We start from the raw sequence: 17,848 nt of genomic DNA, 5'->3' as shown, positions 1-17,848 counted from the left end.
TGAATATGTAAAGACATCTCAAATCAAATACGAAATAACTCAGTTCTTTTTGTTTGACTAATTAATTTGAAAAGCACATTGAACAACAATTCGTGTTTGGTTAAACTTTTAGAAAGTACTTCTAATTGTATTTTTTTTCAAAATTGCTTTTAAAAAAAAAAGTACTTTAGGGAAGAATTTATTTTTTTCTGCTTCTCAAAAATTACTTCTTCTTTTATTCAAAATCATTTTTTTTCTTCTAAAAGTTTGGCCAAACATCTATAGGGGGGAAATGCACTTTTGATTAAACAAAAAAGGACTTTTGATTTTTAAGAAAAATACTTTTGACCAACAAGAAACTTGGCCAAACAAACTAGTGTCGGTAGTAGGTTCACCTAATTTTTCATGAGATTCAGAATAAGATGACTTTAATCTGGAAGAATAATGATGGATATTTTTGAAAGTTTTCCGTTGGATATTTTCGTTCTTTTAAAATGTTGATAACTTGAGATACTTTATTGTTTGATTTTTCACATTGTGGTTTAGTTATGTGGTCCAATAACTTTGGTATTACTCTTTGTCAGTTATAGTTTATTAACCAACTTTAAAATAGATAACTAAGAGCCTGTTTGAATTGACTTATTTTAAATGCTTTTAAGCCAAAATTAATTTTAAGTTATTTTGTAAAAAAATGCTTTTAAACACTTATTTTTAAGCTAAAATGATAAAAGCAAGCTAAAAGACTTAAAAGCTATTTTGGCTTAAAAACTACTTAAAATAAGCCCATCGAAACGGGCTCTAAAACTTGTAATCTTGATTCTTAAAATCGATTTTCAGACTTAATAATTAACTCAACTAGAAAGGGAAAAAGGTTAAATATTACAAACCAAACCAAAATATTAAAGATATTTTATTATAAAATAAGAATCTTGTTATTTATACTTGAAAAGAAAACAAAGAAAAACATCAGACACAATATTATTAGAAGCCAGATTTAAGGCAACTAAAATAATTGTTTTAAGCATCAAATTGAATATCCCAATTGGACAAGTCATGATTCTTTTCACTTTAAATATATTCAAATATATTAAGTTACAGACATTTTAATTCATGGTAAAAATTTGAGATCACTAGATGATGAGAATGTGAAAAAATATGTGCAAATGTTATTTTTATTCCATATATATATATATATATATTTGAACTATTCAAAAGTTTTGTTAAGCTTAAGTAAAACATATTTCATTAATCTTGAATGTTTCTTAAAACATTACATAAGATTTTTGTGAATGGTATAGATGCATACAAGATGGCTCAAACTCCATCGTTATAAACAAGTTCAAATAAAAACATATCCAATTTATCCTGAAAAATAAGGATATCCAAAAAATGATGTAATACATAAATTCTCCCTAAACTACACCCAATTTTTTAATTACACACTTAAACTTTGGGACAATCTAGTACTCATGTAGACAAGTATATCTAATACCACCCTTTTTTGAGAGAAAGGAGGCTGGGGCTGATAAGTCTATCTAATACCACCCTTCTGGACATTTGATTGAGATGACATTGGGATTGCATCAGGCTAAGTGTGCTATCTTAAAAAGTTTACCACTAAAATTCTTCTTTTCGGCTCTCAACATCGAGGTGGAGACAAAATAAATGAGTAATTGATCTTCTGTGTCGATTCTTTTGGTCTTTCTAGAGGTAAGTGTAGATCCTCACAAGTCTCTTTACCGCCCCCCTTTGGCTTTTCTTTCGTTATTTTTAACCCTAAACCATAAATAATAAACCCTAGGATGGGGTTGGGTAGAGGCACAGTACCCCCCAACACCAATAATGAGTTCTTTCGCCATTGCCTCGCTACTAGGATTGGAATTGTCGCTGGAATGATCACGGCTACTTACTTGACTGTTAGGAAGAGAAACAACTATTAGAAATATTTAGGAATCTGAGTTTTGCAAGAGCAAAAAGATCATAATTTTTTGATAACTTCAGTGGATTATATTTTTTGAACTTACACAAGAAGGTTGGCATAAATTTTAGCAAATAAGCGAATAAAGGCAAAATAGGGAGGTGATGCAACCATACTCATCACCTTACCCAATTACTTCAAAATTGCTTCTTCGATCCCGAGGTAGTAATTTTTACAAACTAAAATTTTTTCGAAATAATTGGACATTTTACTTACTTTTCAATTCTACCTGGATCAGTTTTATTAAGTGTTCAATAAATATATAGGACATTCAAGAGAGATAAAAAAAGACATAGTTCGAATGAATATCCTTATGATTAAGAATGTGCAAAAATCTTGAAGAAAAATAATATGCACCACAATTTTATTTGAACTGTTGGTTATAAATCTGAATAGCTCATGAACCATGATATTGAGAATATAAAATATGACTTCGATGAACTTAGATTCTTAACTATATTCAAAATCTTTGAAACTTATAAATAATCCACAAAGATTTTAAACAATCTTGATAATAAAACTTACGCCATATGCAAAAGCTCAATCTTTTTGAATGCTCTCCTGATAGGGTCTTTAATCCGACGTCCTGCTTCGTCAGGCGATGCAACGAATTTCCTCCAGCTTCATTTCATCGAGAATCGCTCTATTTAACATGCGTCCAAATATTTTTTTGCCATAAATTCTTTTAGTGGCAAGAAAGTCTAGGACGTAATTGAAAAACACATCTTTCTTTCAAACAATTCTTTCGAACAAATGAATTGGATAGCCATGGCTTTGAATTTTTCTCTAAACGGCTCAGTTTGGAACAATTATGGAATCTGAAAAGCTTTTTCGGAAACGACGCAGTTTTGGAATCTGGAAAGTTTTTCGGAAACGACGCAATTTGGATCTTAAATACCCCTTTGTGTAATCAAAATAACTGAATCCCCACCGCACCCACAAAACCCCCCTAACCGTTCTTTGTCATTCCTATTTTTTTATTCATTTCTTATTAATTATCTATCTTTATAGAATAGAAAAGGCAAAACACTTTTGGAATGCCAAGCTACATTATATATTAAATGGCAAGTGTATATTTTTACTATAAAACTTCAACTTTGTTGGAGTAGCTGGAGTTTAAAAAAAATAAAGTGGTAGTTCCCAAACGTTGGGTGTTATAAAAATGTAGGAGTTTTAATTCCAAACTGATGTGGGAGCATACAACTAATATCGTATTTGGTAAAAAAAAATCAAATAATTAACTAAAATATTCTTTAAATTAAATAATATCAATATAGTAGTTTCAAATCCTGGTTCTAAAGTAATGTGACCATAAAACTAATGTACAATTTGGTAAAGGAAATTAAATAATTTTCTAAATTAAATAATATGGTCATATGACCATTCTAAGATATTTTTGAATTTAAATTTAAAAGAATTAAATATCTATATTTTTAAGAAAATAATAATTTTTATATATTGCGATAAGTTAAAATATAAAATAAAGTAAATAAATTTACTTAAGATACTAAATATTTGATGACTTTGAAAATTTAAGAAATTCCTAGCAGCAAAATAAGATATTAAATAAAATATCTATACTATAGAGGTAATGTGAGAGTATTTTAATAACTCTCAAAAATATTATTGATAAAATAAAATAATACCTGAATTTTTTAGCAATAAAATCAAAGTGAATAAATTAAATTTTTAGGAGTAGGAAGAATTCATATTATAATTTTTTATATTTAATTTATTTAATAAGATAATAATTTCTATAATAGAATTCCATAGAAAAACTTCAAAACAATTGAGAAAAAGTCACTAGGCACTTTTAAGATAAAATATAAAAATATTTTTGATAAAGTATAGTAAATACAGTGACCTATTTATTTGCCATGATATAATTACAGTTTAATTTTCACTGTTATGTTTGATTGGACAAGTGTAATTACATAGTTAAATAAATAAATAAATTAGATTAACATGTAGATAATTTTTACTGTATGAAGTATATAAATAATACATATAAAAAATTAACTAACTCAGAGGCATTTAAAATAAATATTCTCCCGTAAAATGTATAAATAATTATAAATTAATAATTAATATCATAAAAATAATTGGTATCTTACAAATAGATGATATTGTTACTTAAGTTAATTAATAAAAATTTCAATAACAAATTTAATTTGTTTCACCAACTCATGTGAATATAAGAAAGTTATACATGAGCTTAGAAAGTTTTTTTTATAACAAATATTTATACTAATAATTAAAAAATTAAATTAGTAATACAAATAAATGTAATGACCCGGTCGGTCGTTTTGAGAGTTATAGCCCCATCCCCTATTTACTGCTTTTCCCGTATCAGTTTTTGCTTATGTGACTTACCGAGAGGTTTTATTTTTGGTTTCGGAGTTTTTTGGGACACTTAGTCCCTAAACGGAAGCTTAAACCTTAAGATTTTGACCTTAGTTGAAACTATGTGAAGACGACTCCGGAATGGAGTTTCGTTAGTTCCGTTAGCTCCGTTGGGTGATTTTGGACTTAGGGACGTGTCCGGATTGTGTTTTGGAGGTCTGTAGTTGATTTAGGCTTGAAATGGCAAAAATTGAATTTTTGGAGATTTTGACCGGAAGTGGACTTTTTGATATCGGGGTCGAATTCTGATTCCGAAAGTTGGAGGAGATCCGTAATGTTGAATATGACTTGTGTGCAAAATTTAGGGTCAATCGGACGTGATTTGATAGGTTTCGGCAATAGTTGTGGAAGTTGAAAGTTTCAAAGTTCTTTAAGTTTCAATTAGAGGGTGATTCGTATTTTTTAGCGTTGTTTGATGTAATTTGAGGGATCTACTAAGTTCGCATAGTGTTTTAGGACTTGTTGGCATGTTTGGTTGAGGTCCCGGGGGCCTCAGGTGAGTTTTGGATGCTTAACGGATCGAAATTGGACTTGTGTTCATTGCTAAAACCTTCAGGCTTATATTGTTTTTGCACCTGCGATGGGGAGACTGCTGGTGCGAGATCGCACATGCATGAGGTCAGGCGCAGAAGCGGAAATAGGAGGAGTTTCCAAGGGTCGCAGGTGTGAGGAAAATGCCGCATCTGCGATGCCTGCAGATGCGCTAGAGGAACCGCAGGCGTGGAGGAGGACCGCAGAAGCGGACCACTGTCGCCCTGTTCATTCAGCTCTTCCAGCTGCCAGTGGTATTCCCTGGGGCCTTATTATACGCTGCCAGTATCTAGTATACCTCCTGCATGGGGTGCTTTCAGCGGTCAGTCCAACAGACCTGGCCCGAGCTAGCCACAGCAGCCATGCCCTCTGAGAGCTTGTTTTGAGTGTGGAGACACTCGCCATATGGTGAGGGATTGCCCCAGACTTAGGAGGGGTGCGCCTCTACAGGCTTCTCAGCCACAACATTCTTCACAGGGTCCTCAGGCTATGATTACAGCATCAGTTATCACTCCACCTACTCAGCCAGCTCGAGGTAGAGGTCATGGAGGTAGAGGTCGCCCTTGAGGGGGAGGCCAGGCCAGATACTATGCCCTTCCTGCTTGTATAGAGGAAGTTTCTTCCGACTCTGTCATTATAGGTATTGTTCCAGTCTGTCATAGATATGCGTCGGTTCTATTCGATCCAGGCTCCAATTATTCCTATGTGTCATCTTATTTTGCCCCGTATTTGGCCGTATTTCGTGATTCCTTGAGTTCTCCTATTTATGTGTCTACACATGTAGGAGATTCTATTATTGTGGATAGTGTGTATCGATCATGTTTGGTTGTTCTTAGTGGTTTAGAGACCGGAGTCGATTTATTATTGCTCAGCATGATAGACTTTGATATTATTCTGGGCATGGACTGGTTGTCGCCCCATTATGCTATTCTTGATTATCACGCTAAGACCATGACACTGGCTATGCCAGGATTACCGTGATTAGAGTGGAGGGGTACCTTAGATTACACTCCCAACAGAGTTATTTCATTTCTTAAAGCTCAACGAATGGTTGAGAAGGGGTGTGACGCGTATCTAGCTTATGTGAGAGATGTCAGTATTGATACCCCTATTCCGGTAGTGAGGGATTTTCCTGATGTATTTCCAACTGATCTTTCGGGCATGCCGCCCGACAGAGATATTGATTTTGACATGATTTGTTGCCGGGCACTCACCCCATCTCTATTCCTCCATATTGTATGGCTCCTCCTGAGTTGAAGGAGTTGAAGGAGAAGTTACAGGATTTTCTTGATAAGGGCTTCATCCTGCCCAGTGTGTCACCTTGGGGTGCTCCGGTCTTGTTTGTGAAGAAGAAGGATGGTTCTATGCGTATGCACATTGATTATCGCCAGTTGAAAAGAGTTACAGTGAAGAACAAGTATCCATTGCCTCGTATTGATGACCTGTTTGATCTGTTATAGGGTGCTAGGGTGTTCTCCAAGATTTACTTGCATTCAGGCTATTATCAGTTGAAGATTCGGGAGCCAGATATCCCGAAGACTGCCTTTAGGACTCGATATGGTCACTATGAGTTCCTTGTGATGTCATTTGGCCTAACCAATGCCCCAACAACTTTTATGCACTTTACGTGTTCCAGCCCTATTTTGAATCTTTCATTATCGTATTCATTGACGACATTCTGGTGTACTCCCGAACTCGGGAGGATCATGAGCAGCACCTGAGGACTGTGTTCCAAACCTTGAGAGAAAAAAAGCTATATGCAAAATTTTCGAAGTGTGAGTTTTGGCTAGACTCAGTGGCATTTTTGGGTCATGTAGTATCGAGTGATGGGATCAAGGTATCATCCGAAGAAGGTGGAAGCAATATCGAGTTGGCCCAGATCGTCCTCAGCTACGGAGATCCGAAGTTTTCTTCGGTTGGAAGGGTATTACCGTCGATTTGTAGAGGGTTTCTCATCTATTGCAGCACCTATAACCAAGCTAACCTAGAAGGGTGCTCCATTCAGTTGGGCAGAGGAGTGTGAGGAGAGCTTTCAGAAGCTTAAGACAACTTTGACTACGGCCCCAGTATTGGTATTGCCTTCAGGTTCGGGGTCTTATACTGTATATTGTGATGCGTCGCGTGTTGGCCTCGACACGGTGTTGATGCAGGACCGGGTGATTGCCTACGTGTCCAAACAACTAAAAGTGTATGAAAAGAACTATCCTGCCCACGACCTTGAGTTAGCAGCTATTGTTCATGCCTTGAAGATTTGGCGACACTATTTGTATGACATCCCTTGTGAGATTTACACCGATCACCGGTGTGAGCACTTAATTTTTGTCCCGCATAGAAATAACTCCTAAAAATAGACCAAAAATAATTTTTAAGGGATTTTTGTGAGCACGTAATTTTTGCCCTGTTAGAAATACTCCTACAAAATTAAAGAAAATAGATTTTTCCAAATTATTTGCAATTTTATAGGATTTTATTAATTGTTTGCATTTTTGTGCACGTTTAATTTTTGTTAATAAATCATGAAAAATGCCCCAAAAATGTCAAAAATATCATGCATTGCATATAAGATTTTTGTGTTCATATTTTAGGATTAATTGGTTAATTAATTGCTTTATTAAAATGAAAATCACAAAAATATCATTCATTTTATATTTTTAGTTTTTAATGCTAAATTAGTAATTTTCTCTTCTTTAATTTAGGATTAAATAATTTTATAATTATTATAAATAGACAATTAGTTTGATTTTATAGGTAATATTAATTTAGGATTTAATTTAGGGCTTAATTAATTTAATTAGTTTTTTTTTAATTTAAAGAAAAGAAAAGAAAACAAAAAAAAGGAAAATGAGAAAGAAAACAATTGGGTTTTCTGATAATTGGGCCATCTCAAAGAGCAAATGCAATAGCCCAATTACTCCTCTTAACCCGTTTGCACCTCAAGCCCAATTCGGATCCGCCCGGTCCAAACCACCATTTACCAAAACGACGCCGTTTCATCTCCATCTAATCTCAGCCGTTAGATTCTCTTGATCCAACGGCTCACAACTCCATACCTAAATCCCTTATAACTGTCTGAAGCCAACCCCCCAAACCCCTAACACTAGTTCATTCCCTCTTTCAAACACTCTCAAACAAGAAACCCTAGCCGCCCCTTTAACCCCCGCCGTCTCCGCCGTGGTCCACCGACCGGAAATCGCCTCACGGCGGCGGACCACCTCCAAACTCCACCAAATTAACACAAGATAACCACCATAACCTCCTCATCCTATATCTATCACCGATTTCTTCAAAATCTTTGCCCATTTGCTCCAATTTTAGATTTAAAACTCTAAAAGAAAACCAAAACCCTAAACCGTCCTTTTCTCTTTGATTTTTACAGTTTCAAAGGCTTGATTTGAGCCAAAGTTTATGCCAATCGATTGTTCTTGCCAAGAACAATCGATTAGCGTTAGTTTTGGTTTATTTCAAGACCTGCCAGAATCCGACCAAGCACCTACTGGCCCGCCAAAGCTCAGAGGCTTACACAGCTCATGCACCCGCCTCAATACCTACTTAATCTCCCGTAAACTCAGTCGTTTTTTCTTCTTTCCCTTTCTTTTCTGTTTCTTCTCATGCGTTATTATTTCTGCATTACTATTTTGGGTTTCAAGTTTATCTTTATTTTTCCTTTTTGGATTTGTTCTTGACTATTGTATTATAATAAAGTTTAGTTCAAGTTAATTGCATAATTTTCTAGTTAACAACATTGATATTTAGTTGACCTCTTTTCATTTAATCTAGTTGAATCAACTTAATTAAACTAGTTTCTGTACTTAGGTTACTCAAATGCATGTTAGTTAATTTAGATTACAAGTTTGTTTAATTAACCCTAAGGTTGTAACAAGAACCTAAAAGGGGGCCAATGGGAAAATGAGATAGGGGTTTGATATCAGAAGCTTCTAGAAGGGGTTAATAAGTAATCAAACAATATGAATTTAGGTTAGAATTGGTTAGGATTAAAATAAATCAACAAATAAAAGGGTAAAATTGGTTTTACACAAGGTAACAAATCAGAAGGTTCTAGCATTTTGTACAGCTGCCCCTTTCTTAGAAAAAGATGGTGAAATTGGGTTGGAAAAAGGACATACAACTGTCAAAGATGCTGTACTATTCTGAAATTTCAGAATTTAGGTTAGAATATTCCCTTTTTAATGCTATCTTTGTACACTCTATAAAAAAGAAAAGCATTCACTCATTCTCACACACACATTCAGATTTTCAGAACCCTAAAATACACTCTAAAAAGTTTAATACACTCTAAAAAGTTCAGTTGCTATGTTCTTAAAAGCTGATTCCTTTCCTCTGATTTTAAAAAAACACTCAAAAACCTCCTTGATATTTCTGGTCTTCATAAGTTGAAAAATATGGTTTAAAAGTGAAGATTCTTGGTTTCTTTGGGTTTTACTGCTGTTAGCTGTTGTAGCTGTTGGGTTTTGGTTTGATTTGGCTGTTGTTGTTTGATTTCTGTTGCTCCTTCACTTCTTTCAAGCTTCAGCCAGTTCTTGTTTTTCATCTGTTATTTGCTGGTTTTTGTTGCCATTTGTTCAAGGTATTGAATCCAACTCTTCTTCATGTAATGCTTATTAATATGATATAAAATCGAAGCTGCAGAATTCATGTGATGAATGAATGTCCATGTTTCTCCATATTTCTCTATTGAATGAAAGTTTTTGTTTAGTCCATGTTTGAGTACATGTATCTTCTGTGTTAAGTATTAGATTTTTGCTGTATGTGTTAGTTTTGTCCAGATTTGGTCGCATTTGTTCTTCTACATTAATGTTTTGGACTGACCATGTTATAATCTAGTTGATCCAGCATATTACTTAGAATTCCTTCTTTCCTAGTCTTTGATGCTATTTATAGTGATGATATCTTTGCAGAGGGACATCTATTTGAGAGATGAGATTTTAGGTTGAAGCAATATTAAGGATGTAAATCTGATTACCAGTTGGTCATATTTACTCCTGAAAAGTGCAAGTACAATGAACTTTGGCTACAAAGGGTTGAAGTGTGGCTAGATGCAGCATCTAAATTCTGCAGTTGATTAAGACTCAATCAGATTTGAAAAGCTGTAATTAATAAAATCATGTTTTGTTAATGTAATTAAATAGGTTTCGTTTGATTTATGATCCTTTTCTTATCATTTTGGTTCAATGTAGTTTAAAGTTGTTTAATCATGTAATTTGGAAATTGGTTAGAAGATCCTGATTATCAATGTTGGTTCAATACTTTAATTTTTTAGAAATTGTGTAGTGTCTTGCTATGTGGAATCAAGCCTCAATAGGGCCTTAGTATTAAAGGCCCTCATGCTAGAAACAATTGGGTCTGGCATTGGTCCAGATGAGGCAGCCTGGTCAGAACTAGGCTCAAAGTGTTTCGCTCATGTCTCCTTTTTTTTGGGGTTCAATGTCGAGCCCAGCTGCCTTCAACAGGTTTATCCATTAAGTCTTCTTTTATTGTTGTTGTTTGTTCTAGTACAATAAAAAGAGGACTTCTAACACTGGAAGTTTATTTGTTAAAAAGTTGGGGCTTTGTATTTGGCCGCTTCGCCATCTGTTCTTGCGCTCAATCTTGAGCCCAACTCCCATCAACCGTATTTTTTTTTAAAGAACCCTTTTAAAAGAAAAACATATTGGGCTGGCTGCAGGCCCAATTTTCTTTAAATGGAAGCCAAGTTAGCCTACCAAAAATGAATTTGAACAAAGAAAATGTTGAATGCTTAGCTGGGCCTGCTGCATGATTTAGTTAATAAATTGCTAATAGCTGAATATAATCCATAGATCTTAAGACAAGTTGAGGTATGCCATTCATAAGAAAAATCTATAACTCATGTCCCTCACATTAATACCAATTAGTGTGAAAGATGCTTTTGAACATTCATAATTAGTTTAGAAAACACTTTGAATACTTCATAGTTTACTTTAGGCACGTTTATAATAAAATCATCATTGCTACGGGTACGGTTCTAATGACATAGTTGTGATACCTAATTTCCAAATTCGGGGGTATATTTATGTGACCCGGCCACAACTTCTAATAACTTTAATAAATTAAACATGTTGTAGATCCTGAGTACTGTTCCCATGACATGATCCGCAATGTGTATCAAACAAACAAGTGTACGACAATCGTAACTTGTTCCAGAATAATCCCATAAAATAATTAAAAGCGGTTATAGAGTTTAAAAATGCACACTAGGTTTAAAACGTGTAATAAATCAGATAATATACCAATTATTAATAGTTTAAGCGACCATGCTAGAACCACGAAATCCGGAAATGCCTAACACCTTCTCCCGGATTAACATAATTCCTTACTTAGAATTTCTGGTTCGCAGACTTTTAAATTAAAGTCAAAATTTCCTCGATTTGGGATTTAAAATAAACTGGTGACTTGGGACACCAAATAAACTATTCCAAGTGGCGACTCTAAAAATTGAATAAAAATAAACCCACTTCGATTAATGTCACTTTAATTGGAAAACTCCCTTATATTACCCTCGGGTGTAAAAGGAGGTGTGATAGCTCTGGCGACTTTGCTAGGGATCATAACCCAGAACTTTTGGTTTAGGATTCAAGAATTCGAGCTTAGAATAACTGTTATAATTGGCTTTTATTTATTATTTGGTTTTTATTACAAGTTTGGGCCTGCTGTGCTAAATGCCGCTTTTTACCGCTTTGATATTATTTGAATTGTATATAAACTGCTGCGAAACCTTTCTCTTCTCATCTTCGGGGAAGTGCACGCTGGCATGACTTCTTTTCTGTTAGTGTCATACCCTATTTTAGAAAGAGGTTCGGACAAGTTACAAAGATGGATGGCCTTTTGGTTCCCAGTACGTAGCCCCCTGGCTCGAGTTGTCCGCTCGGGTACACCAAGTCTAGAACAATATACCCAGGTTTTAAACCTAGAATAATTCAGCCTCATGCCGGATCCCTAGTAGGAACGCTTGTTTGCATCATGTGCATTTGGCTTTGGGGACTCAACATAGGGGTTGGGTCCGTCTAGGATAGGTGGACCCAAGAATCAAAAGACCATCCTGATGAATTTTTACGTGCTACTTGTACAATTATTTACTTCGGTTTGCGTGTTGTTGCTAGAATAGGGAGGAAATTGGAAAAAATCAAATTGAGGTATGAGAGAGATAATTACCCACCTTTGAAAAATTTGGTGTCCAAATAATACCGAAACTCTGTCGAAATTTTGAAAAAAAGGAGAGAAAAGAAAAAAAAAGGAAGGGGAAAATTGTTTCAAAATGCTTCATGTTTTCTATTGTGTCAAAACTGACCGAACTACACGGGTTTGATTCTCACCGGATGTGGGATACGTAGGCAACCCTCATCGGGTCCAATCCCATTTTTACAAAAATAACCCAAAAATTTGAAAATGTCGTCATTTGTTGTCATAAATAAAATAGGTGATGCCGTTTTTGTAGAAATAAGCCAAACGTCCCGACGGGGCGCCAGAAGGTTTTTTTTGCAAGAATAGCCACCGAAGGTTTCTTTGCTAATTTTTGGGCCATCTAGCAAACGCAACCCTAAAATCTTGCTTTTGAAGTGCTAAAGGGCCGTATTTGCAAAAGTAGCCGTGTTTATTTAAAGTTTGCAAAATGACCTCTTTTTATCAGTTTTAATAAAATTTACTTTGTTTTAAACCAATCACCTTAATCTAAATGTGCAGAATGAGCACGAGTCAAAACTTACCAATGAAGGTTATGACCAAGATCCCGTTGGAACTACACATATGACGGGAAGATTTGGGTAAGCCAGAACGAGATATGGTCAACCATTACTTGGGGGGTCTCACCGAATTATTAAAGATAAAGCCTAGGGGAGACATAATAAAAGTACTAGTGACATTTTGGGACCCAGCTCATAATGTTCTGCAGTTCTCGGACTTCGAACTCACAACTACTTTGGAAGAGATAGCGGGCTATGCTGGGAGTATCGAGGGTCTAAGACATAAATACCTGGTCGTTCCAAGGGCTGTCATACCTTACAATTTCTTGGATTTGCTGAAAATAAGAAGGCAGGTCCAGTATGCAGATTTGGCAAATGGGTTTTCCACTCTACACTTCATATACCAGTGGTGCAAGACATATAAGGGGATTTGAAAATCCGAAAAGCAGAATCTGTAGTAAAGGGAACCGACCGAAGTGGGAAGAGCATAGATGTTTCGCTTTCATGGTGGCATTCTTAGGACTTCTGGTGTTTCTAGGAAGGATGGCAATATTGATCTACGGGTAGCTGGAGTTGTCAACACCTTGATTACCAATTCCAAGAGCACCCTCGCACCTATGATAGTATCAGAAATATTCCGAGCTCTCATAGCTTGCAAAGCCGGGGTAGATTTTTTCGAAGGTTGCAATTTGTTGCTACAAACGTGGATGATTGAGCACCTATGTCATCGTCCTTGGTACATGAACTATGGGTCAACAGGGAAAATCTGCATAGAGGAGTTTGATACAAGGGTCAATGGGTTCAAGATGCCAGAAGGGGTCGTAGATTGGATATCCTACCTCCGCTCCATAATCGCAGATAAGATAGAGTGGACGTTGGGTTGGCTTCCTGTTAATGAGATAATATACATGCCTACTACCGGTCCTCAATTCCTCCTAATGGGTCTAAAAAATATCCAACCTTATGACCCGTATCGAGTTTTGAGACAGCTGGGAAGATGCCAAATAGTCCTAAAGGATGAAGACCTTAGCATTCATGCAGTTGAGATCTACTCTGATGGCCAATTTCATGAAGCATTGGTTCGCCAGATCTGGAGTGAGTGCCAATACTTGTCGGCGAACACCCGAGTACGTGATTTATCCAAGGGTAAAGTCCGTTCGGTTACCCTGCTTTGTACTAAAGGAGTGTTGAGTTCGGGAGACCAGCTAAGAGGCCCCAACTCCAAGAATTTGTTGAAGCCTCACAAGAACAATGGGATTGGCTGACCAAAGAAAATGAATACAGAGCCACCACAAGCAAGTTGAAAGGGCAAATCAGGGATCTTAAATTTGATAGTGGTGTGCATGTCGCTGCAGATGAGGGTGAAAAGAAGAAGTTGGCGCAAGAAAATGAAGTCCTCCGAACTCAAATTCAAAGAATAAAGATAGTTACTGAAAACACGGGAAGGAGCCAAGCAGATGAAAGACTTATAAACGGTCTTAGGCTGATTTGAAACTGATTTGAAAAAATTTGAAAGTAGTTTGGCAAGAGCCCGGGCACAGTTGGCGAAGAACGCAGAAAGACGGGCAGAGTTTGTTTAGCAATTAAAAGGAAAATATGATAGAGAGGTCACAAATCTAAAGAAGAGGCTAACTACCCTCGAGAATGAGATGGCTAAACAGACAAAGAACTTCAAGGTAGAGAGGGAACATTGTTATGCATTAATGGCCCGACTGGAAAAGGACATGCAACAGTTGTAGGAGCAAAGCCATAATGACACCTAAGTCCTGGAAGCTAGATCTCAACAAATTGGACGTCTGCTCCAAGAGAAAGGCATCATTAGAGAAAGGGTTAGAGCAATTACTGATTATATCGTCATGAAATGCCATGAGTGTGAGGATATGACTAGTCCAACGTGCATTGCATTCCCCAACGTGCCATGAGGATTTAACTATTAGGTGCATTGCATTCCCCAACGTGCGATTCCCTACGTGTTATTTGTCTCAAACTAACCGGTTTGTTATGTATGATTTAGAGACACAGTTCTTTTTTTAAGGTGGTTGGTTTTATGGTAACCTGGATTCGCACCCTTACTTTAGAAGGTCCAAAGGAAGTATCGAAATAACATCAGAGAGTCATCTACCAACAATTCCCCCTCAGAGGATAGCCCGTTGTACGTTATCCCGACATCAGAGTCAACAGCTGCTGAAGAGAACAGGGCACTGCGCCTCCGCATGTTGGAAATGTGGGAGGCTTGGTTTAATGGTAGAGAGTCGCCTAGTACAATACCTGGTTTTCCTGAACTGATTCCCAGAACAAGTGGGACCTCCAACATCCCAATAAACAACCCGACCATCCTGTTTGGATACCCCACTATGTCAGCCCATATCACCGAAACACCTTCTAAGGTTCTCCCCCAGGCACTGGTTTCGGGAGTGTCCTCTAACATATTCACCGCACCACCAACCTCAGCTACGATACAACCAACATTGCCCAGGCCAAGTTTTGAGCCATCATCCTTTACTTTCCAAACACCACCCTTTCCATCGGACACGACTCATGTCACCCTAAACTCCTACCCTCAACAACCTCGGTATGAGTTTACTGCAGGACAAGAAAGAACTGTAAAGAGTCCCTAGCAAGAAGAGATCACTCGTAAAATGAAAAGTATAGAACAGAGTTTCAAGAACATACAAGGCCTGAGTAGCCAGAAAGTGTCTCCTATGATGACTTGTGCATGTTCCCTCATGTTCATCTGCCCATCGGTTTCAAGACTCCCAAATTTGAAAAGTATGATGGACATGGGGACCTCATAGCTTACCTGAAAAGATATTGCAACCAGTTGAGAGGAGTGGGCGGAAAAGAAGAACTCTTGATGGCGTACTTTGGGGAAAGTTTAGCTGAAATCGCATCCGAATGGTACATGGATCAAGACATCTCCCGCTGGCACATATGGGATGACTTGGACCAAGACTTTGTCAGACAGTTCCAGTACAACATAGACATAGCTCCAGATCGAAACTCTTTATCCAATTTCAAAAAGAAGTCTTCAGAGAGCTTCAGGGAGTATGCCATCAAGTGGCGTGAACAAGTTGCCCGGGTGAATCCCCCAATAGATGAGACTGAGATGGTCAGTGTCTTCTTGCAAGCCCAAGAGGCTGATTACTTTCAAAACATGATGTCCGCTATGGGTAAGCCATTTGCAGAAGCCATAAAGATTGCGAAAATGGTAGAGAATGGTTTGAAAACGGGTCGCATCCTGAGCCAGTCGGCTATAAGAGCCACCTCTCAAGCAATCCAGAGCGGGTCGGGGGGTGCAGCAAATCGGAAGAAGAAAGAAGAAGCAGCAATGATGGCCTCAAGTCTGAGAAACCCCCGTCAACCCCGAGGTTACTTTGGTTCTTCTTCCAGCACCCCACAACACTACTACCCTCACCAAATGTTATATGAGGCCCACATGGTCCAGTGGGGCGAAGGCTCAAGCACTGCTGAGGTGCAATATATGGGGCCAAATGTCAAGCTTCAAAATTGGAAGGCTACTCCATTCCCAATCAAGCAGGAATCCCGGTAGTTCAGTCTTGCCATCTTTTCTGCATTCTGAGTTATTTTAGGGTGTAACTCGAATGTTTTTAGTTTATTGTCTTTTAAATTCCAATGTAAACCCTTCTATCTTAAAATTCAATGAAATAAAATCAATATTTGGTCTATGAATCTCTCTTTATTCTTTCTGTTTTTTTGTTATTCTTCTTATCTCTCTTTTCAGTTCTAATAATGGACTTAAATAACATGACATGCTTACAGACTTCATGCCCAGATCCTAACACGTTGTCTAACTGTGAAATAATGAATCAAGAACCAGAATATGATGAAGACGAGGCTTTTAGGGAAATAAACCGAGAACTAGAACAAATTGAGAATAATCCTAAGCCAAACTTAAATGAAACTGAGCCGGTTAATTTGGGTAGCTTGGAAGAGGTCTAGGAAACCATGATAAGCATTCACGCTGATGAAAGAACTAGGGATGCATTGATCTAACTTTTGTTCGAATTCAAAGACGTGTTTGCTGGTCTTATGATGATATGCCAGGATTGAGTGTTGATTTAGTGGTGCACAAATTGCCAACTTACCCCGGTTATCCCCCTGTCCAGCAAAAACAGAGAAAGTTTAAAACGGACATTAGTGACAAGATTAAAGAAGAAGTTACCAAACAGTTGAAAACCTGTGTGATCCGAGTGGTCCGATACACCACATGGTTGGCTAATGTGGTCCTAGTGCCGATGGGAAAACCCGAGTGTGTGTTGATTATGGGGATTTGAATAAAGCAAGTCCCAAGGACAATTTCCCATTACCAAACATCCATATCCTCGTTGACAATTGTGCCAAACACGAGATACAGTATTTCGTGGATTGTTATACTGGGTATAATCAGGTCTTATTAGATGAAGAAGACGCAGAAAAGACGGCTTTCTCCATACCTTAGGGGTACTTACTGCTACAGGGTCATGCCATTTGGTTTGTAGAACGCCAGGGCAACTTACATGAGAGCCATGACGGCCATCTTTCACGACATGATGCACTAGGAAATTGAGGTGTACGTGGATGATGTGATCATTAAATCAAGAACGCAGGACGACCATGTGCGGGACCTGAGAAAGTTCTTTAAGCGTCTGCGTAAGTATGATTTCAAGCTAAATCCAGCTAAGTGTGCATTTGGAGTACCATCTAGGAAGCTTTTGGGGTTTGTAGTCAGTCGGAGGGGCATCGAATTAGATCCAACAAAGATAAAGTCTATTCGGGATTTGCCTCATCCGAGAACCAAGAAAGAGGTTATGAGTCTGCTAGGTAGGTTGAATTATATCAGCAGATTCATTGCCCAGTTGACTTCCATGTGTGAGCCCATATTCAAGTTGTTGAAAAAAGACGCGATTAGATGGACACATGAGTGTCAAGAAGCTTTCGACAAAATCAAAGAATATCTGTCAAATCCACCAGTGTTGGTTCCACCCGAGCCGGGAAGGCCCTTGTTTTTGTACTTGATAGTATTGGAGAATTATTTTGGATGTGTTCTTGGGCTACATGATGTGATCGGAAAGAAAGAACAAGCCATATACTATTTGAGCAAGAAGTTCACTAGTTATGAAGCTAAATACACTTTGTTGGAGAGAACTTGCTGCGCTCTAACTTGGGTCGCTCAGAAGCTTAGGCATTACTTGTTGGCCTACACCACCTATCTCATCAACAGATTAGATCCTTTGAAGTACAT

The sequence above is a fragment of the Nicotiana sylvestris genome, chromosome 6, assembly GCF_000393655.2.
Source record: "Nicotiana sylvestris chromosome 6, ASM39365v2, whole genome shotgun sequence".
Lineage (NCBI taxonomy): Eukaryota > Viridiplantae > Streptophyta > Magnoliopsida > Solanales > Solanaceae > Nicotiana > Nicotiana sylvestris.
Note: the sequence above shows the minus strand (reverse complement) of the source record.